Source organism: Ornithorhynchus anatinus, chromosome 2 (assembly GCF_004115215.2).
Source record: "Ornithorhynchus anatinus isolate Pmale09 chromosome 2, mOrnAna1.pri.v4, whole genome shotgun sequence".
Lineage (NCBI taxonomy): Eukaryota > Metazoa > Chordata > Mammalia > Monotremata > Ornithorhynchidae > Ornithorhynchus > Ornithorhynchus anatinus.
Genome location: NC_041729.1, coordinates 103,178,629 through 103,199,440, shown reverse-complemented (window position 1 = coordinate 103,199,440; position 20,812 = coordinate 103,178,629).

Genomic DNA, 20,812 nt, shown 5'->3' with positions numbered 1-20,812 from the left:
GGTGAACAGGGAACATGTCTAACAACTCTGTTTTATTGTGCTCTCTCAGGTGCTTAGTACAGTGTTCTGCACATAATAAGTGCTCAATGAATACCCTTGATTGATTACCATTGATTGATTAACTTAAAATAAAAGTATTGTCTATGGAGCTTCAGTCAGCCAGTCGATCTTATTTACTGAGCACTTGCTATGTGCAGGGCACTGTACTAAGTGCTTGGGAGAGTACAATGTAACAATAATAATAATAGTAATAATGATAATAGTATATGTTAGGTGCTTATGATATGCCAAGCACTTACTAAAACACTGGGACGGATACAAGCAAATTGGGTTGGACACAGTCCCTGTCCCACCTGGGGCTCCCAATTTCTATCCCCATTTTTCAGATGAGGTAACTGAGGCACAGAGAAGTGAAGTGACTTGCCCTAGGTCACACAGCATGGGCTTCTCTGTAGGCCATCTAGAGAGGCCCCCTGCATTGATGCCCCGGAGGTTCTTTTTCCTAAAATCATCCTTAGAAGAAAGGTCAGAGAGAAGGGCTCTTTTCCTTTATTCCAGTGCTGCAGTCCATTTTGATCACCCACCTGAAGCCAGTCCTTAATACAGAGTAGCAGTTTCTGTAGCTAAACACACCTTACATGGTATTTCTCTTCCAGAGGACTTTACACTCTGAGTGTGTGAGGGGGGTGGGGGAGGGAGGGTGATGACGATGATGGCATTTATTAAGCAGTCACTATGTGTCAAGCACTGTTCTAAGCGCTGGGGTAGATACAGGCTAATCAGTTTGGACCCACTCTCTGTCTCACATGAGGCGTAGAGTTTTAATCCCCATTTTACAGATGAGGGAACCGAGGCACAGAGCAGTGAAGTGACTTGCCCAAGGTCACCCAGCAGATGAGTGGCAGAGGCAGAATTAGAACCCAGGTCTTTCTTACTCCCAGAAAAGTGCTCTATCCATTGGGCAATTCTGCTTCCCAGTAGTCAGGCTTGGCAGAAATAAACCTTAAATGCAATTTAGCACAAATGAGATGAAGGGAGAAGAGAACTCAGGGCGGCTAAATTCACTCCCCCTCCAACCCACCTCCCTCCCAGGAATCCCTCATTCTCCTTCCTGGGAGTGAGCGAACAATATCGCTATCGCTCTTCAGATGGGCCTCTGGCTCTTCAAACGGGAAAATTTGTTCGATATTTGCACTTTCCTTTCTATTGAAATGAAATTATAGCACCTCATAACTTCAGTGTTTTTCCATCCCAATTCCCAGTCTGGCCTGCGTTAGATTCCCTTTGATCGATCAAGCGATATTATGAATTGAGCGTTCGCCATGTGCAGAACATTCTATCGGTTGCTTATTGTACGCAGAGAGCCGTCCTGGGCACTGATCGTGTTCGAGCCCTGTAACGAGCAACTATTACGTGCCTCCGGCAATGTCTTATCCCAGATGAAAACTGGAATCGGTAGCTAAGCAAGATTTGCATGGCGCATGGACCTTAAGAAGGGAGTGACTCTTTTTGAGCCAAAGTTTCTTATGAAAAATGCCATAAGCACAGGAGAATACAGCACCGGATGCTACAAATATTAATTCATTCATTCAATAGTATTTATTGAGCGCTTACTATGTGCAGAGCACTGTACTAAGCGCTTGGAATGGACAAATCGGTAACAGAGAGAGGCAGTCCCTGCCCTTTGACGGGCTTACGGTCTAATCAGTTATAAGCCCCTTCTAATTAACATTAGAAGCAACGTGGCCTGGAGGAGAGAGCCTGGGCCTAGGAGTCAGAAGGACCTGCGTTTCAATCCCAGCACTGCCAATTCTCTGCTGTGTGACCTTGGGCAAGTCATTTCCCTTCTTTGGGCCTCAGTTACTTCATTTGTAAAGTGGGGATAATAATAATAATAGTATCTGTTAAGCGTTTCTGTGTTCCAAGCACTCTCCTAAACACTGGGGTAGATACAAGGTAATCACACATTGGAGACAACCCCTGTTCGACATGGGCCTCACAGTCTTAATCCCCATTTTACAGATGAGGTAACTGAGGCCCAGAGAGGGGAAATGACTTGCCCATGGTTATACAGCAGACATGTAGCAGAGCCAGGATTAGAACCCAGATCCTCTGACTCCCAGGCCCGTCCTCTTTCCACTAGGCCTCATTGCTTCCCTAAACGGGGATTAAGACTGCGAGCCTTTGTGGGACAGGGACTTTGTCCAACCCGATTAGCTTTCATTCACTCATTCAATCCTATTTATTGAGTGCTTACTGTGTGCAGAGCACGTTATTAAGCACTTGGAAGAGTTCAATACCGCAATAAACAGACACCCAAAAGCTTGAAACGGTGAGAACAGTGCTTGACACTTAGTAAGCGCTTAACAAATACCATCAGCAGCAACACCGTAATCAAGAGTACAGAAAGCGACAAACTTTTTCAGTGTACAGTCTGGCCGGGACAGTGAATCCCGCATTAGCCTTTTCTGAAACACACGTACTCAGTGCCTGGCACGTAGTAAGCGCTTAACAAAGACCATTTTATTATTATTATAGGTGAACTTGGCTGTCATCGGTGTCTCCTTTGAATATGGACAGTTGCAATAATAATAATAATAATGTGAGCATTTGTTAAGTGCTTACTCTGTGCCGAGCACCGTTCTGAGTGCTTCATACGTCTGGTTGCAAGATCCATACATTTGAGAGTCCACTGGACTTTCTGAAGTGGGGCATGGAGGAGGGAGTCAGAGGCTTATGCCCTACTCCCAGCTCTGCTCTCACCTGTTGTGCCACTTCATCCATTCACTGGAATCTAATGAGTGTTTATTGAGTGCAGAGCACTGTACTAAGCACTTGGGAGAGTACAGTAGATGTCACAACCTCTCTAATTATCAATCTATGGTATTTACTGAGTGTTTATAGTGTGCAGAGTGCTGAACTGAGCACTTGAATACTGTTCTAAGTGCTTGATTATTATTTCTAGACTGCAATAATAATAACTCTAATGATGGTATCTGTAAAGTACTTATTATGTGTCAAACACTGTTCTAAACGCTGGGGGAGATACAGGGTAATCAGACTGTCCCACGTGGGCTCACAGTCTTCATCTCCATTTTAAAGATGAGGTTACTGAGGCACAGAGAAGTTAAGTGACTTGCCCAAAGTCACAGAGCTGACAAGTGGTGGAGCCGGGATTAGAACCCACAGCCTCTGACTCCCAAGGCCAGGCTCTTTCCACTTAAGCCACGTCCACTGTGGGCAGCTTTTGTCTTTCTTACTGAATTGTACTTTCCAAGGGCTTAGTACAGTGCCCTGCATACGGCAAGTGCTCAATAAATACTATAAATACAATTGAATGAATTAATCATAGTAATTGTATTATAATGGCAATCTATAATATATATTACATAATTGTAATATAATTGCATATGTATATACAATATGTATATATTATGTAAGATATGTACAATATGTAATATATCATGTACATTGTATTATACAATTATAATCATAATAAATATAATAGATATTTTTATATTGTAAAATTGTAAATATTGTCTAATTTCTATGCAATTATAATTATTAAAAATAAATAATTATAATTGTATAATAAATACAATAACTACGATTGAACGAATTAATCATAATAACTGTATTATAATGGCATCTGTTAAGCACTTGCAGTATGTCAACCACTGTACTAAGCACTGGGGCAGATATAAAGATAATCATCCTGGACACAGTTCCTCGACCACATCAGGCTTACAGTCTGGGAAGGAGAGAGAATGGGTATTTCATCCCCATTTTACAGATGAGGTAACTGAGCCACAGAGAAGTGATGTGACTTACTCAAGGTCACACAGCAGACAAGTGGTGCAACAGGGATTAGAACCCAGGCCTGTGGTATTTCTTTTTGGCGACGCTGCCTCTCTAAGCCTAAATTTCCTGATTTGCAAACTGGGGATAATAATACATTTTCTCCTCTCTCAGTCAATCAACTAATCGATCGGTTATATTTATGGAGTATTTACTGTAGGCAAAGCACTGTAATAAGAGCTTGGATTCATTCATTCATTCATTCGATCATATTTATTGAGTGCTTACTGTGTGCAGACCACTATACTAAGTGCTCGGAAAGTACAATTTGGCAACAGATAGCGACAATCCCTACCCAACAACGGGCTCACAGTCTAGAAGCGGGGAGACGGGCAACAAAACAAGTAGACAGACATCAATAGCATCAAAATAGAGACATAGAATTACAGATATATGCACTTCATTAATAAAAAGGAGTAATAAATAATATATACAAATATGCACGAGTGCTGTGGGGAGGGGAAGGGGGTAGAGCAGAGGGAGGGAGTAGGGGGAATGGGGAGGGGAGGAGGAGCAGAGGGAAAGGGAGGGCTCAGTCTGGGAGGGCCTCCTGGAGGAGGTGAGCTCTCAGTAAGGCTTTGAAGAGGGGAAGAGAGTTAGTTGGGCGGAGGTGAGGAGGGAGGCCGTTCCAGGTCAGAGGTAGAAACATGGGCCGGGGTGGACGCTGGGACAGGTGGGAACGAGGCCCAGTGAGGAGGTGAGCGGCGGCAGAGGAGCGGAGCGTGCGGGTTGGGCTGGAGAAAGAGAGAAGGGAGGTGAGGTAGGAGGGGGCAAAGGGATGGAGAGCTTTGAAGCCAAGGGTGAGGAGTTTTTGTTTCATGTGAAGGTTGATAGGCAACCCCTGAAGGATTTTGAGGAGGGGAGTGACATGCCCAGAGCCTTGCTGTAGAAAGATGATCCGGGCAGGGGAATGAAGAATAGACTGGAGCGGGGAGAGACAGGAGGATGGAAGATCCGAGAGGAGGCTGACGCAATAATCCAGTCGGGATATTATGAGAGCTTGTACCAGCAAGGTAGTAGTTTGGATGGAGAAGAAAGGGCGGATGAGTTTAATACAACATAGTTGGTAGACACGTCCCCTGCCCACTAAGAGCTTACGGTGTAGCCCGGAGTTGCTTCGAGGTCAAAATGAAGCAGCTTGGCCCAGTCGATAGAGCATGGGATGGGAGTCAGATGGACCTGGGTTCTAATCCTGGCTGTGTGACCTTGGGCAAGTCACTTACCTTCTCTGTGCCTCAGTTACCTCATCTGTAAAACAGGGATTCAGACTGTGAGCCCCATGTAGGACCACCGTTTCTAACCTGATTAGCTTGTATCTACTCCAGCGCTTAGTACGGTTCCTGGCACATGATAAGGGCTTAACAAATGCCATAAAAAATGAGATAAGGTAAGGGAAAGCGCTTTGGCAAAGATCAAAGAACTGTACGAATTCAAGTTATCGTTTAGGAGAATATTTACAACCCAGAATATTTGCTGACTCACTGAAAAAGCCTGCGCTTTCCGCTTGAGTTGTAAATGATGTGAAAATTGCAGAGCAATTTCCCTGTGCTCCGCTCAGACTGAAGTCCGTAAGTGTTATCTTCCACAGAATTAGTTATTACAAACATGGTCATTATTTTCATCAAGATTACAAGGGCTGATTAAATCCTACAACCATAACCAACGTTCTCCTGGCCCCGAGAAAAGAAAATGGGGATGTTTTCCAGTAATTAAGGAGCGTTTATATGCTCTCTTCCTGAGCTTAGAAACTCAAACCCTCTTAGTAACTCCCTTCACACAACTACAGAGGAAAGAAATAGCTTGAAAGATTCTTCTGATATTCCGGAGCCTTTTCCCTGGTGAATTCATAGCTATTCAAGGAAACTTATTAAAAGAAAATATTAAATAAACTTTATGTTTCACTGAGGGTTTATGCATAAGAAATTAGAGGGTGTAATGGGAAGCACCTTGTGGTTTGTAAGGAACTATCTGAAAATGAGGGTAGCAATGGGACTGAATAAAGGCACACTAAGGAAGGACTGTTTTGAAAAAGAATTTAATCAAAATCCCTCAATCATTCACTCACCTGGAGAACCTTTTGAGCGCCCATCAATAAAAGAAACGTCACGATCTCATCAATGAGGCTACTCAATCCCTTCAACCACATTCTCCTCTGTCCTGGAAATCCCTCCCCCTTCATATCTGACAGACCACCACTCTCCAGAGAAGCAGCGTGGCTCAGTGGAAAGAGCCTGGGCTTTGGAGTCAGAGGGCATGAGTTCAAATCCCAGCTCTGCCACTTGTCAGCTGTGTGACTGTGGGCAAGTCACTTAACTTCTCTGGGCCTCAGTTCCCTCATCTGTAAAATGGGGATGAAGACTGTGAGCCCCACGTGGGACAACCTGATTCCCCTGTGTCTACCCCAGCGCTTAGAACGGTGCTCTGCACATAGTAAGTGCTTAACAAATACCAACATTATTATTATTATTATTATTAAAGCCTTACTGAAACCACAATTCCTCCAAGAGGTCTTCACTAAGTCCTCATTTCTCCTACTCTCTCTCCTTTCTGCACCACCCGTGCTTTTGGATCTGTACCCTTTAAAGCCCTTGATATTCACGCCACCCTCACCCTCCCTGGCATTTATATCCATACCCTTGAATTTATTTAAATGTTTACCTTCCCTTCTAAACTGTCAGCTCCTGGCGAGCAGAGAACATATACCTTCTCCATCATGAATTCATTTATTCAATCAAGCAATCATATTTATTGAGCACTTATTGTCTGCAGAACACTCTACTAGGCACTTGGCATTGTACAATGCAACAATAAACAGTCACATTCCTTGCCCACAACGAGTTTACAGTCAGTGTACTTTCCTTTTGTACTCTCCCGAGTGCTTCTGACAGTGCTCTGCACACAGTAAGCGTTCAAAAAATATGACTGCTTGATTGAAGACAGCTCATTATCTCGAAAGTTCTTTAGTCCAAACCATTGCTTGCAGTGTCTAAGAAGCAACCAATAGAAATAATTACAGTGTTTGTATGTGAGTGCCTGTATGTATTTGTGTGTGTTGTGTTTAATCCTGGAGTTCTTTTTTTTAATTGTAAGGTTCAGCAAGATTGAAAGCTGGAACAAGGATCTAGCTTAATTATAGTAATTACGCTAATACCATGTTTATTTTCTCTACCTGAATACCTTTGCTATGAACAATTGTTTTCCCCTTTCTATAAAAAAAAATTTAAATGAGCGGGGAAATTTATATGGAGAATTAGAGTGGCAATGGATGTATGAGAAGGAATTATGTATTGGGCACTTGGGAACATAAAATTAAAGTAGAAGATCAGGCTCCAGCTCCCAAAAAACTTACAATCGCTCAATCATTTTTTTTAATCGAATGCTTATTAAGGGGGAGGGAGTTCCAAGCCAAAGGACAGGTGTGGGCAAAAGTTTGATGGGTATATAGACGAGATGGAGGTATAAAGGGTAAGTTGGAGTAAGAAGATAGGAGTTTTGAACTGAGGAGAGGAGGGAGAGAGTTGAATCTGTGCCTTAAAGCCAACGATAAGGAGCTTCTGTTGATATGGAGGTGGATGGGCAACTACTGGAGGTTTGTGAGCAGTGGAGAGTAGTGAACCGAACATTTTTGAAGAAAAATGATCCATGCAGCAGAGTGAAATGTGGACTTGGAGAGGGGAGAGGCAGGAGGCAGGGAGGTCAGCGAGGAGGCCGATACAACACTCGAGGTGAGAATTGATGAATGCTTGGATTGGGTCGGTAGCAGTTTGGATGGAGAGTCAAAGGTGGTGATCTATACAGTGATAGGAAACTAAGGGGGAGAACTGGGTTTTGGTGGGAATATGAGGGTTCATCTACCAAGGGAGATCATCAATGGTCCAAGCCTCTAAGTGCAGTTCTCTGCACACATTCGGTGGTGTTGCCAAGTGAAAGAGACGATATTGCTGGGAGTCAAGGGATCCAGGATCTAGCCTCAGTTCTGCTCCCGGCCTGCTGTGTGACTTGCGTGTGACCTTCTTTTTTATAGTATTTGTAAAGTTGCTTACCAAGTGCCAGGCACTGTACTAAGTGCTGGGATAGATACAAGCTAATCAGATTGGACACAGTCCCTGTCCCAAATGGGGGCATTTTACAGATGAGGTAACTGAGGCAGAGAGGAGTCTTGTCCAGGGACACACAGGAGACCAACGTAGATCTGGGATTACAACCAAGGTCCTCTGACTCCCAGATCCATGCTGTTTTTCCTAGGCCACGCTGCTTCCGATGCCTCTCAGTGTTCCCGTTTCTTCATCTGAAGCAGCGTGGCTCAGTGGAAAGAGCCCGGGCTTGGGGGTCAGAGTTCATGGGTTCGAATCCTGGCTCTGCCACTTGTCAGCTGTGTGACTGTGGGTGAGTCACTTAACTTCTCTGGGCCTCAGTTCCCTCATCTGTAAAATGGAGATTAACTCTGAGCCTCATGTGGGACAACCTGATTACCCTGCATCTATCCCAGCGCTTAGAGCAGTGCTCTGCACGTAGTAAGCGCTTAACGAATGCCAACGGTATTATTATTATCTGTAAAATGGGAATAAGATTAAATACTCTCCTTCTCTCTTAGGTTGTGAACCCCACGTGAGACAGGGACTAGGTCTCATCTGACTGTACTGCCTCTTCTTCAGTGCTTAACCTAGAATAAGTGCTGAATAAATTGCCATAATTTGAAGGCCCCCAGTTCCAACAATGCTCGGCGAACAGTTGGCGTCCAGCACAATACTCTGCTCAAAGTAGGTCCGCAGCACAGTGCTGTGCATACAGAAGGCACACGTCACACTCCTCTGAACACAGAAGGTGACTGGTGCAGTGTCCTTTACATAGTAGGTGATTAGCAGTTACCCCATCTGAAAAATGGGGATTAAATCCGTGAGCCCCATATGGGTCAGGGACTGTGTCCAACCTGATCGACTTGTTTCTACCCCAGCTCTTAGAATAGGTTTGCCTGAGGTTAAAGAATAACAATAATGGTATATGTTAAGCGCTTACTCTGTGCCAAACACTGCTGTAAGCACTGGGGTAGTTGCGTGCACTTGTATGTATGTACATATTTATAATTCTATTTATTTTATTAATGATGTGCATATAGCTCTAATTCTATTTATATTGGTGCTTTTGATACCTCTTTACTTGTTTTGATGTCTGTCTCCCCTCTTCTAGACAGTGAGTCCATTGTGGGCAGGGATGGTCTCTATCTGTTGCCGAATTGTATTTTCCAAGCGCTGAATACAGTGTTCTGCACACGGTGAGCGCTCAGTAAATGAATGAATGAATTAGCATAGTTCTCTGATTGCCTTAGGCTTCCAAGACACAGCTCTGCCCGCATTAAGTCATCACCATAGCGTTTTGCACATGCAGGAGGTGGTAGGTAAAGTGCAAAATACAGTGCTCTGCACACTGTAGATGCTCTGCATGGTCAAGTATAAAGCAGCATGCTGTAGTGGATAGACCATGGCCTGGGAGACAGTAGGACCTGGGTTCTAATCCTGGCTCTGCCATTTGTCTGCTATGTGATCTGGGGCAAGTCACTTGACAACCTGATTCCCCTGTGTCTACCCCAGCGCTTAGAACAGTGCTCTGCACATAGTAAGCGCTTAACAAATACCAACATTACATTACTTGACTTCTCTGGACCTCAGTTACCTTGTCTCTAAAATGGGGATTGAGATTGTGAGCCCCACATGGGACAGGGACTGTGTCCAACCTGTAAGATTAGACTGTCAGCCCGTCAAAGGGCAGGGACTGTCTCTATCTGTTACCGATTTGTCCATTCCAAGCGCTTAGTACAGTGCTCTGCACATAGTAAGCGCTCAATAAATACTATTGAATTGAATGAACCTGAATTGCTTATATCCAATCTAGTGCTTAGTACTTGGTGAGAGCTTAACAAATACCACAGTTATGATTATTATTATTCATATAAGTGCACAGTAGGCATCGAGTATAATGCCCTGTACCCAGTAGGTGCTAGGCAGAGTGCTCTACACCCAATCGGGATCCAGCATAATTCGCTATGCACAGTTAGTGCTCAGAACAGTGTCTTGCACATTTCCACGACTCGTCAGCTGTGTGACTTGGGGTAAGTCGCTTCATTTCTCTGTGCCTCAGTTCCTTCATCTGTAAAATGGGGATTGAGACTGTGAACCCCATGTGGGACAGGGCCTGTGTCCAACCCGATTTGCTTGTATCCACCCCAGCGCTTAGTACAGTCAGCACTAAACAAATACCATCATCATCTTCATATCAGGCGCCCAGTATAGTGCTCTGAAGACAGTGGACGCTCAGTACTGGTGAAGGTGCTTAGAATGAAGACATCTTCCCACCTACTTTTGCAGATTCCCCTGCTTTATTTGTTTCGTTTGTTTTATGGCTTTTGTTAAGCCCCCACTATGTGTCAGGAACTGTACTAAACACACGGGTAGCTACAGCCTTATCATTTTGGACACAGTCCTTGTCGCACAGAGAGCTTAAAATCTCAATCCCCATATTACAGATGAGGTAACTGAGGCCCAGAGAAGTGAAGTAACTCGCCCAGGAACACACAGCAGACAAGTGGCAGACCCAGGATTAGAACCCAGGGCCTTCTGACTCTCAGGCCAGTGCTCTAACCACTAGGACACACCACTTCTCCCTTTCCTATCGCGAGCGTCTTCTCTCAGCCAAGGCAGTTCTAGACGGTGAACACCTTGTGGGCAGAGAACATATCTACCAACTCTGTTAAAGTGTACTCTCTCCGGCGCTTAGTACGAGAAGCAGCATGGCCTAGCGGGTAGAGCACGGGCCTAGGGATCAGAGGCACTTGGGTTCTAATCTTGGCTCCACCACTTGGCTGTGCATAATGTTGGGCAAGTCACTTCACTTCTCCGTGCCTCGGTTGCCTCATCGGTAAAATGGGGATTAATAATAATTATAATATTTCTCAAGCGCTTACTATGTGCCGAGCACTGTTCTAAGTGCTGGGTAGTTAAAAAGGTAAGCGCTGGGAAGATACAAGGTAAAGAGGTTGTCCCACTTGGGGCTCCCAGTCTCAATCCCCATTTTACACATGAAGTAAATGAGGCACAGGTAAATTAAGTGGCTTGTCCAAGGTCACACAGCAGACAAATGGCAGAACAGGATTAGAAACCACATCTTCTGACTCCCGAGCCTATGCTCTTTCCACTAAACCACACATGTGGGACAGAGGCTGTGTCCAACCCGATTTGCTCATATTTACCCCAGCGCTTAATACAGTGCCTTGCACATCAAAAGCACTTAAGGGGTACCATAATTATTAGTCTTATTATTAGAGCGTTCTGAACATGATAAGCCCGTCAAAGGGCAGGGACTGTATCTGTTACCGATTTGTCCATTCCAAGCGCTTAGTACAGTGCTCTGCACATAGTAAGCGCTCAATAATTACTATTGAATGAATGAATAAGCACTCAATAAATACAATTGGCTGATTGGCGGGTTGATTGTTGGGAAAGTCCACTTCTGGGCTCGTAGCCTTTGGCCAGTCGGAGGAGAAACATTGTGGAAGAAAAGGGCGGAGCTCTGCTGCCAAGCCAAGACGGATGATAAACCTCTCCTCTGTGTGTCACCCCTAATTGAGACCTGTGAGTTCCCCGGGGGAGGGCGGAAGGAACAGGCCGAATTCTCCCTTCAGCAATTCCCAGCCCATTGTCCCGCTCAATGAAAATACATATTGCTTCGAGGCTGGAGCAACGATGATAAACGTGACCCTTCCGCTCCGCTTCAGTGGTCAGTTTGGTCTAACGTAGGCCAGGGCCCCGACACAAAGGCCATTTTCCTCGGTGAATCTCGCAACCCCTGGCTTCTCTCCCCCCTTATCTCTCTGGACTCGCGCCGTGGCACCGTGGGTGAGGCGGCAGCTTCGTTCGTGACGGGGGTTTTGTGTTTTCAAGGTGTCAGTGAGATAAAGAAACTTGTGATGTCCCTTCGGAAGCTATCGAGACTGAATTATGTTCCAGCAAAGCCACGAAGCTGATTCGAGCTCCACCAACTGGCACCCAGATGGCAATGATTTCAGGCCGGAATGATTAATCCGGTTGTAGGGGAAGCGGCGCGGCTCGGTGGAAAGAGCCTGGGCTTCGGAGTCAGAGGTCATGGGTTCGACTCCCGGCTCTGCCACTTGTCAGCTGTGTGACTGTGGGCGAGTCACTTCACTTCTCTGTGCCTCAGTTCCCTCATCTGTAAAATGGGGATTAACTGTGAGCCTCGCGTGGGACGACCTGATTACCCTGTATCTCCCCCAGCGCTTAAAACAGTGCTCTGCACATCGTAAGCGCTTAATAAATACCAACAACAACCACAAAAAAGTTGTAATCCAGTCACAAGAAGCAGTGTGGCCTAGTAGATAGAGCACGGGCCTGGGAGTCAGGAGGACGGGGTTCTAATCCCGGCTCCTCCACTTGTCCGCTGTGTGACTTTGGACAAGTCGCATCACTTCTCTGGGTCTCAGTTACCTCATCGGTCAGATGGGAAATAAGACTGTGAGCCCTATGTGGGCCTAAGACCGTGTCCAACTTGGTTAACTTGCATTTACCCCAGTGTTTAGTACAGTGCCTGGAACATAGTAAGCACTTAACCAATTCCATAAAAAGGAGGTTTGGTTTCCTTAAGCAGTTGGGAGGCTGCTGGTTGTGGAGGGAGATGTTGGGGCGAGGGTCCGGGTGGCGTAGTGGATAGAACACAGGCCTGGGAGTCAGAAGATATCCCAGCTTCACCACTTGTCTGCTGTGTGACCTTGGGCAAGTCACTTCACTATGCCTCAGTTACCTCATCTGTAAAATGGGGATTGAGACTGTAAACCCCACAGGGGACAGGGATTGGGTCCAGCTGATGGTATCCACCCCAGCGCTTAGTACAGTGCCCGGCACATAGTAAGCACTTAATAAATGCCTAAATTATTATACTGCCAGACCTGGCTCTGGGCCTTTGGGACCTCTCATTCATTCATTCAACCTATTTTATTGAGCGTTGACTGTGTGCTAAGCTCTGTACTAAGCCCTTGGGAGAGTACAACCTAACAATAACTCTCCAGTTTCTCCCCCTGCTCTCCCAGCTCTGCATGAGAGGGTCCATCAGTTTTTTGCTTCTTTTTTCAATCGACGGTATTTATTGAGCACTTACCATGTGCAGAGCACTGTACTAAGTGCCTGGGAGAGTACAATCCAACAGAGTTGGCAGGCACATTCTCTGGTCACAGAGGCCTTGCAATCTAGAGGGCTTTTTTCTCCTGGTGTGATCTCTGGCAGTGAAATCCTTCCTGCCCCAAGGTCTCTGACTTTAGATTCGCTGGCTATTTTCCCCCCATAGAGAAGCAGCGTGCCTCGGTGGAAAGAGGAGCCCGGGCTGGGGAGTCAGAGGTCATGGGTTCGAATCCCGGCTCCGCCACTTGTCAGCTGTGTGACTGTAGGCAGGTCACTTCACTTCTCTGGGCCTCAGTTACCTCATCTGTAAAATGGGGATTAATACCGTGAACCTCATGTGGGACAACCCGATTACCCTGTATCTCCCCCAGCGCTTAGAACAGTGCTCTGTACACAGTAAGCGCTTAACAAATACCAACATTATTATTATTATTCCCAGAGCAAAGAACATATGCATGTCCTTTGCTGTCAAATCTCCTATTTTGTACTGCTTTCATTAACACGAAGTCACATCTTCATCCTGATTCAGGTAGGATTTGTACATCACTCTAAGACCTGTCTCTACCTTGACTGTGTAACAAGTGGAATAATTTGTCCTGAACCAAAGCCTGAGGAGTCTTGCTTGGCCTTTGGGCTCTATTTACCACCATGAGGGCCTCCTCCTCCTTTTACAGATGCCCCCTTCCAAAGATCAAGCTCTCTCTTTGACCACCGACTTATTGCTGAGATCTCCTGAAGCAGATCTCAGAGTTCTTAAGAAGCGGCATGGCCTAGAGGATAGAGCACAGGCCTGGGAGTCAGAAGGACCTGAGTTCTAATCTGTGGTATGGAGATTAAGACTGAGCTCCTCATGGGAGTGGGACTGTGTCCAACCCGATTAGCTTTGGTCTACCCCAGCACTACGGTGCCTGGACCATAGTAAACATGTAACAAATATCATCTAAAAAAGGACTGCTTTGAAGGACTTGGGCAGTGGGGCTTGGAGCAAAGTGATTGATCCATCTCCATTAACTATAGTTGTCTGCGGTTTGTGTAATTCGAGGAAGATGCTCTGAGTTCCTCTCTCCTGGACTGGTAGATCAATACCTCTTGGGCCATGCTGTGGAATTCTGGGAGTCCTAGAACACTGATACAGTCAGAGGGCCTGAGTTCTAATTCTGCCTGTGCCAGTTGCAAGTCACTGGGCAAATCACTTGGCTCTTCTGGTCCTCAGTTTCCTCATCTGTAAAGTCAGGATTCAACACCTGTTCTCCCTCTGAATTAAACTGGTTGTCCCATGTGCACAGGGTTTGTGTCCAACTTTATTGACTTGTGTCTTAACCCAGTGCTTAGATTTGATTTGAAGTGAAGGTAGGGGCCCCTCAATCAACCAATCAATCAATCAGTAATAATTACTGAAGCAGCATGGCCCAGTGGATTTGAGAATGGGCCTGGGAGTCAGAAAGATCCGAGTCCTAATGCCGGCTCTGCCACACATCTGCTGTGTGATCTTGGCTAAATCACATAGGTCTTCTGTGCCTCACTTTCCTCATCTGAAAAATCAGGATTCAATGCCTGTTCACCTTCTTACTTAGACTGGGAGCCCCATGTGGGACCGGGTCTGTGTCCAACCTGATTGACTTGTATCTTACCCGAGTGTTTAGAACAGCGCTTAAGATGTAGTAAGTGTTCAAAAAAATACCATAATAATAATGATACAGTCATTATCTCCTTTCCAGAAGCCTGCTCCCTGTTCCCTGTTATTGTTTACTAAAGGCAGTTTGCTGAGTTCCTGGACTAGGGCCTCTGGAGGCAAAGCAACAGAGAAGCAGCCTGGCCTAGTGGATAAAGCAAGGGCCTGGGAGTCAGAAGGTCATGGGTTCTAATCCTAGCTTTACCACTTGTCCACTGTGTGACCTTGGGCAAGTCACTGTGCCTCAGTTACTGCATCTACAAAATAGGGATTAAGATTTTGAGCCCCATAAGGGGCAGGGATTGTGTGCAACCTGATTTGCTTGTATTCCCCCTGCAGCACTTTGAACAGTGCCTGTCTCATACTAAGTGATTAACAAATAACATAGTTGTTATTATCATCTTGAATTCCTGCCCTGGCTATTCCTTCCAGGCTATTCCTGTGAAGAAATTGGGAATTTCACCTTCACGATTTATCTGTGAATGGTAGGGTGTGAGAATGTCCCCGTTGGCCTCAGTCAACATCAACATCAAGAGGCTTTTCTTATTTGCCTTGTGTCATCCAATTTTGGTGACCTGATTCGTTCTGTCAACAACTCCAGAGATCAAATTTTCCATATTTCCTGGGAATAATAATAATAACATCGGTATTTCCTAAGCACTTATTATGTGCTGAGCACTGTTCTAAGCTCTGGGGTAGATAGAGGGTAATCAGGTTGTCCCATGTGAGGCTCACAGTATTAATCCCCATTTTACAGATGAGGTGACTGAAGCACCGAGAAGTGAAGTGATTTGCCCAAAGTCACCCAGCTCACAGGTGGCAGAGCAGAGATTAGAACCCATGACCTCTGACTCCTAAGCCCGGGCTCTTTCCACTGAGCCATGCTGCTTGTCTATGATAATGGTGGCATTTGTTAAGCACTTACTATGTGCAAAGCACTGTTCTAAATGCTGGGGGATACAAGGTGATCAGCTTGTCCCACGTGGGACTCACAATTTTAATCCCCATTTTCCAGATGAGGGACCTGAGGCGCAGAGAAGTTAAATGATTTGCCCAAAGTCACACAGCTGGCAAGCGGCGGAGCCGGAATTAGAACCCATGACCTCTGACTCCCAAGCCTGGGCTCTTTCCACTGATCCATGCTTTGCTCCTTAATTTCCTTCCAACAGTCTCAGCATCTTTGATAGATGGAATGGAATCCTGCTCAGCATTTTGTCTTCTACTTTATCCCTCATTTGGAAAGGGTCTGATCTACATCAGCTCAAAGCTGGGCCAGGCTTTGTAAGCTCTGGGCTAATCAATCAATCAATCAATCAATCAATCAATGATATTTATGGAGCACTTACAGTGTGCAGAGCACTGTACTAAGCCTTTGGGAGAGTACGGTACACAGAGTTTATAGACATGTTCCCCACCCACAAGGGCAGATATTAAAATAAATTGTGGTTCTATACCTAAGTGCTGTGGGGTTGAGGGTGGAGTGAATATCAGGTGGTGAAAAGGGTGCATTTTCAATGGCTTAGGACACTAAGAAAGAAGAGGGAGAAAGAAATGAGGGTTTAGTTGGGGAAACCACCTTCATAATAATAATAACGATGGTATTTGTTAAGTGTTTACTATGTGCAAAGCACTGTTCTAAGCACTGGGGAGGATACAGGGTGATCAGTTTGTCCCAAGTGGGGGTCCCAGTCTTAATCCCCACTTTACAGATGAGGGAACTGAAGCACAGAGAAGTTAAGTGACTTGCCCAAAGTCACACAGCTGACAAGTGGCAGAGCTGGGATTAGAACTCATGACCTCTGACTCCCAAGCCCGGGCTCTTTCCACTGAGCCACGCTGGCCTTTCTAGTTGAGGTAATAGTTGTAGTAGTAATTACTACTCCCCTCCCCCCCAGTTAGACTGTCAGCCCGTCAAAGGGCAGGGACCGTCTCTATCTGTTACCGATTTGTACATTCCAAGGGCTTAGTACAGTGCTCTGCACATAGTAAGCGCTCAATAAATACTATTGAATAATTGCATTTATTAAGACTACACACATTTTTAAAATGATATTTCTTAAGTGCTTACTGCGTGCCAGGCGCTGTACTAAGCACAGTGTTAGATACAAGCTGAACAGATTGACCACAGCCCATGTCCCACATGGGGCTCACGGTCTTAATCCCCATTTTATAGATGAGGTAACTGAGGCACAGAGAAATGAAGTGACTTGCCTGAAGTCATAGACCAGAGAAGTGACAGAGCCAGGATTAGAGCCTAGATCCTTCTGATCTGTGATCTACCCGATAGGCCACGCTGCTTCTGCGTGGGAAGGTGAGAATTAGACACACAGGGTACAGTGATGGAGTTATGCAGTGGAAAATACATAGAGTTTTTACACCCTGGAGCATTTTGGTCAAAATGACCTTTACTCGGCAGTCGGTTGCCTTTATAGCTATTTTGTTCTTGGCTGCCCAAGTCAGTGGGCTATTCTGGGGGATTCTCACCAGACCCGTCCACTTTGCGATGCTTCTTTGGTCAGAAATGTTCATCGCTGATAGCAGAGCCGCCCAGGTTTTCCCTTCTTTGCGCGGCTGGATCTAGAACCTACTTCTCCTGATATCTCGGGAGCAGCGTGACCTAGCGGGAAGAGCGCAGACCTGGGAGAGGACCTGGATCTCATCTCCGCTCTGCCACTTGTCTTCTGTGTGACCTTGGACAAGTCACTTCATTTCTCTGGGCCTCAGTTCCCTTATCTGCAAAATGGGGATTCATTTCCTGTTCTCCCTCCTACTTAGACTGTGAACCCCACGAGGGACCTGATTATCTTGTATCTACCCCCAGTGCTTAGTACAGTGCTTGGCACATAGTAAGCACTTAATAGATACGTAATGATGATGATGATGATTATTATTAGAGCCATGCTCTTTCCACTGGACCAATGGATGGCTCCTAAATAATTTGGGTCTTCCAGCCTCTGCCATTAGATTATTAGCTTCTTAAGAGCAGGGATCACGCCTTTCACTACTATTCACTTCTTTTCGCTTCATTTCTGCTCTGCCGCTCGTCTGCTGTGTGATCTTAGGCAAGTCACTTCACTTCTCTGTGCCTCAGTTACCTCATCTGTAAAATGGAGAATAAGACTATGAGTCCTATGCAGGACAGGGACCGTGTCCAACTCGGTTTCTTTGTATCCGCCCCAGCGCTTAGTACGGTGCCTGGCACATAGTAAGCACTTAACAAATTCCAGAATTATTATTATGAGAAGTAGCCTGGTGTAGTGGATAGAGCCCAGGCCTGAGAGTCAGAAGGTCATGGGTTCTAAACCTGGCTCTCTCACTCATCTGCTTTGTGATCTTGGGCAAGTGACTTCACTTCTCTGAGCCTCAGTTACCTCATCTGTAAAATGGGGATCTAGATTGTGAGCCCCACACGGGACAGGGACTGTGTCCAACCTGATTTACTTTTATCCATCTTAGCACTTAGAACAGTGTCTCGCATATAATATGCGCTTAATAAATACTATTATAATCAGGATTATTATTATTTTATGCTCCCAACCACTCCACATCACACTGCTCACAGCAAACCCTCTGGATATACTAGTGATTGACTGTTGTCAAGGAGAAAAACCATCAGCTGATTCTTCTGCATGTCCCATTGCTACTGTCAAAGACAGTATATTTGCTCTGCCCCAAAATGGCTTTCTCTGTTATATTGTACTCTTCCAAGTGTTTACTACCGCACTCTATAATCAGGCACGGCATGGGGCTCAAGTCCAAGACAGAAGGAGAACAGTGTTTGAATCCCCGTTTTGCAGAGGAGGGAACTGAGGCCCAGAGGTCACGGCAGTCAAGTGGTGAAGTCAGGGTTAGAACCCAGATCGTCTGACTCCCTGGCCCGTACACTTTCCCTAGGTGATGCTACTTCTTAGATATCAGGAGAACTAGAAGATATCAACTAGATACATAGCAACTATGATTTATTGATTGAATAATTCTCATGTTCTTGTGCTTTTATTCATGACTGCGTTTTCACTGTGGGAGTGGGGGTGGAGTATCAAAGTACTTAGGCTATATGGACTCCAACTGAATAGACAAAACAGAAGGGAGGGAGATTAGGTTGGGGAGAAGCCAGATTAGTCAAGGAAGGCTTCATTCAGTTGTATTTATTGAGTGCTTACTGTGTGTAAAGCACTGTTCTAAGCACTTGGGAGACTGCACTATAACTACAAACAGACACATTCCTGCCCTCAGGAGGCTCACAGTCTAGAGGGGGCAACAGACATTAAAATAAATAAATACATACATACATAAATACATAAGCAAATAAATTACAGATACATACAGATGTAAACATATATGCTGTGGGGATGGGAGGGAGGATGAATGAAGGAGCAATTAAGAGTGGCACAGAAAGGAGTTGGAGCAGAAGAGAGGAGTGCTTAGTCAGGGAAGGCTTCCTGGAGGAGTTATGATTTTAATAGGGCTTTGAAGTTGAGAAGAGCGGTGGTTTGTTTGAAACAGAGATGGAGGGAATTTCAGGCAGGAAGGAATGCGTCAGCCAAGAGGTCAGTGGTGAGAGAGACGGGTGGGTAGCTTGATTTTAGAGAAGAAAAATGTGCTTGCTGGGTTGAAGTGGAAAGTTGAAGTAGAAAGATCGAGGATAGGTAGGAGGGAGAGAGCCTTAAACTCAATTCTGAAGAGTTTCTACTTTTTTAAATGGTATTTTTTAAGTGATTATTATGTACCAGACACTGTATTTAGCACTAGGGTAGATACGCTCATCAGGTTGGACACAGTCCATGTCCCACATGGGTCTCACAAGTCTTATTCCCATTTTACAGTGAGGTAACTGAGGCACAGAGAAGTAAAGTGACTTGCCCAAGATCACACAGCAGGCAAGTGGCAGAGCCAAGATAGAACCCCGGTCCTTCCTACTCCCAGGCTCGTGCTCACTCCACAAGACCAAGCTGCTTCTTCATGATGTGCTGATGGACGGGTAACCATTGTCGAATGGTGTCGAGAAGTAGGGAGATGGGTGTGGGATGTATTTTTTGAGCACTTGCTCTGTGCAGAACACTGTACTAAAGATTTGGGAGAATACAATAGCACTGAAGTAGCGTGACCTAGTGGAAAGAGCATGGGACTGGAGGTCAGAGGACCTAGATTCTAGTCCTAGACTAGTCCAGCCTGTCTCAGTGCCTCAGTTACCGCATCTGTAAAATGGAGATTTAGACTGGGAGCCCCACGTGGGACATGGACTCTGTCCCATTTGATTAGCTTGTATGTACCCCAGGGCCTAGAATAGAACTTGTCACATAATAAATACTTAACAAATATTGTCTAAAAAAAATTAGTGTAACTAGGCTTGATCCCTGGGCTCAAGGAATTTACAGTCTGGACAGAGATGAAAGCAGCACAGAGGGAGAAGGAGCTTGTATCTACCGCAGTGCTTAGTAATTATAACAGTAACAATTGTGGAATTTGTTAAGCTCTTACTGTGTGCCGGTCACTGTATTAAGCGCTGGGCTGGATAATAATAATAATAATAATGTTGGTATTTGTTAAGCGCTTACTATGTGCCGAGCAGTGTTCTAAGCGCTGGGGTAGATAAAGGGTAATCAGGTCCCATGCGGGGCTCCCAGTCTTAATCCCCATTTTCCAGATGAGGTAACTGAGGCACAGAGAAGTTAAGTGACTTGCCCAAAGTCACACAGCTGACAAGCGGTGGAGCTGGGATTAGAACCCATGACCTCTGACTCCTAAACCCGGGCTCTTTCCACTGAGCCACATTGGTATTTGTTAAGCGCTTACTATGTGCCGAGCAGTGTTCTAGGCGCTGGGGGAGATACAGGGTAATCAGGTCCCATGCGGGGCTCCCAGTCTTAATCCCCATTTTCCAGATGAGGTAACTGAGGCACAGAGAAGTTAAGTGACTTGCCCAAAGTCACACAGCTGACAAGCGGCGGAGCTGGGATTAAAACCCATGACCTCTGACTCCTAAGCCCGGGCTCTTTCCACTGAGCCACGCTGGTATTTGTTAAGCGCTTACTATGTGCAGAGCACTGTTCTAAGCGCTGGGGTATGCAGGGTAATCAGGTTGTCCCACATGAGGCTCACA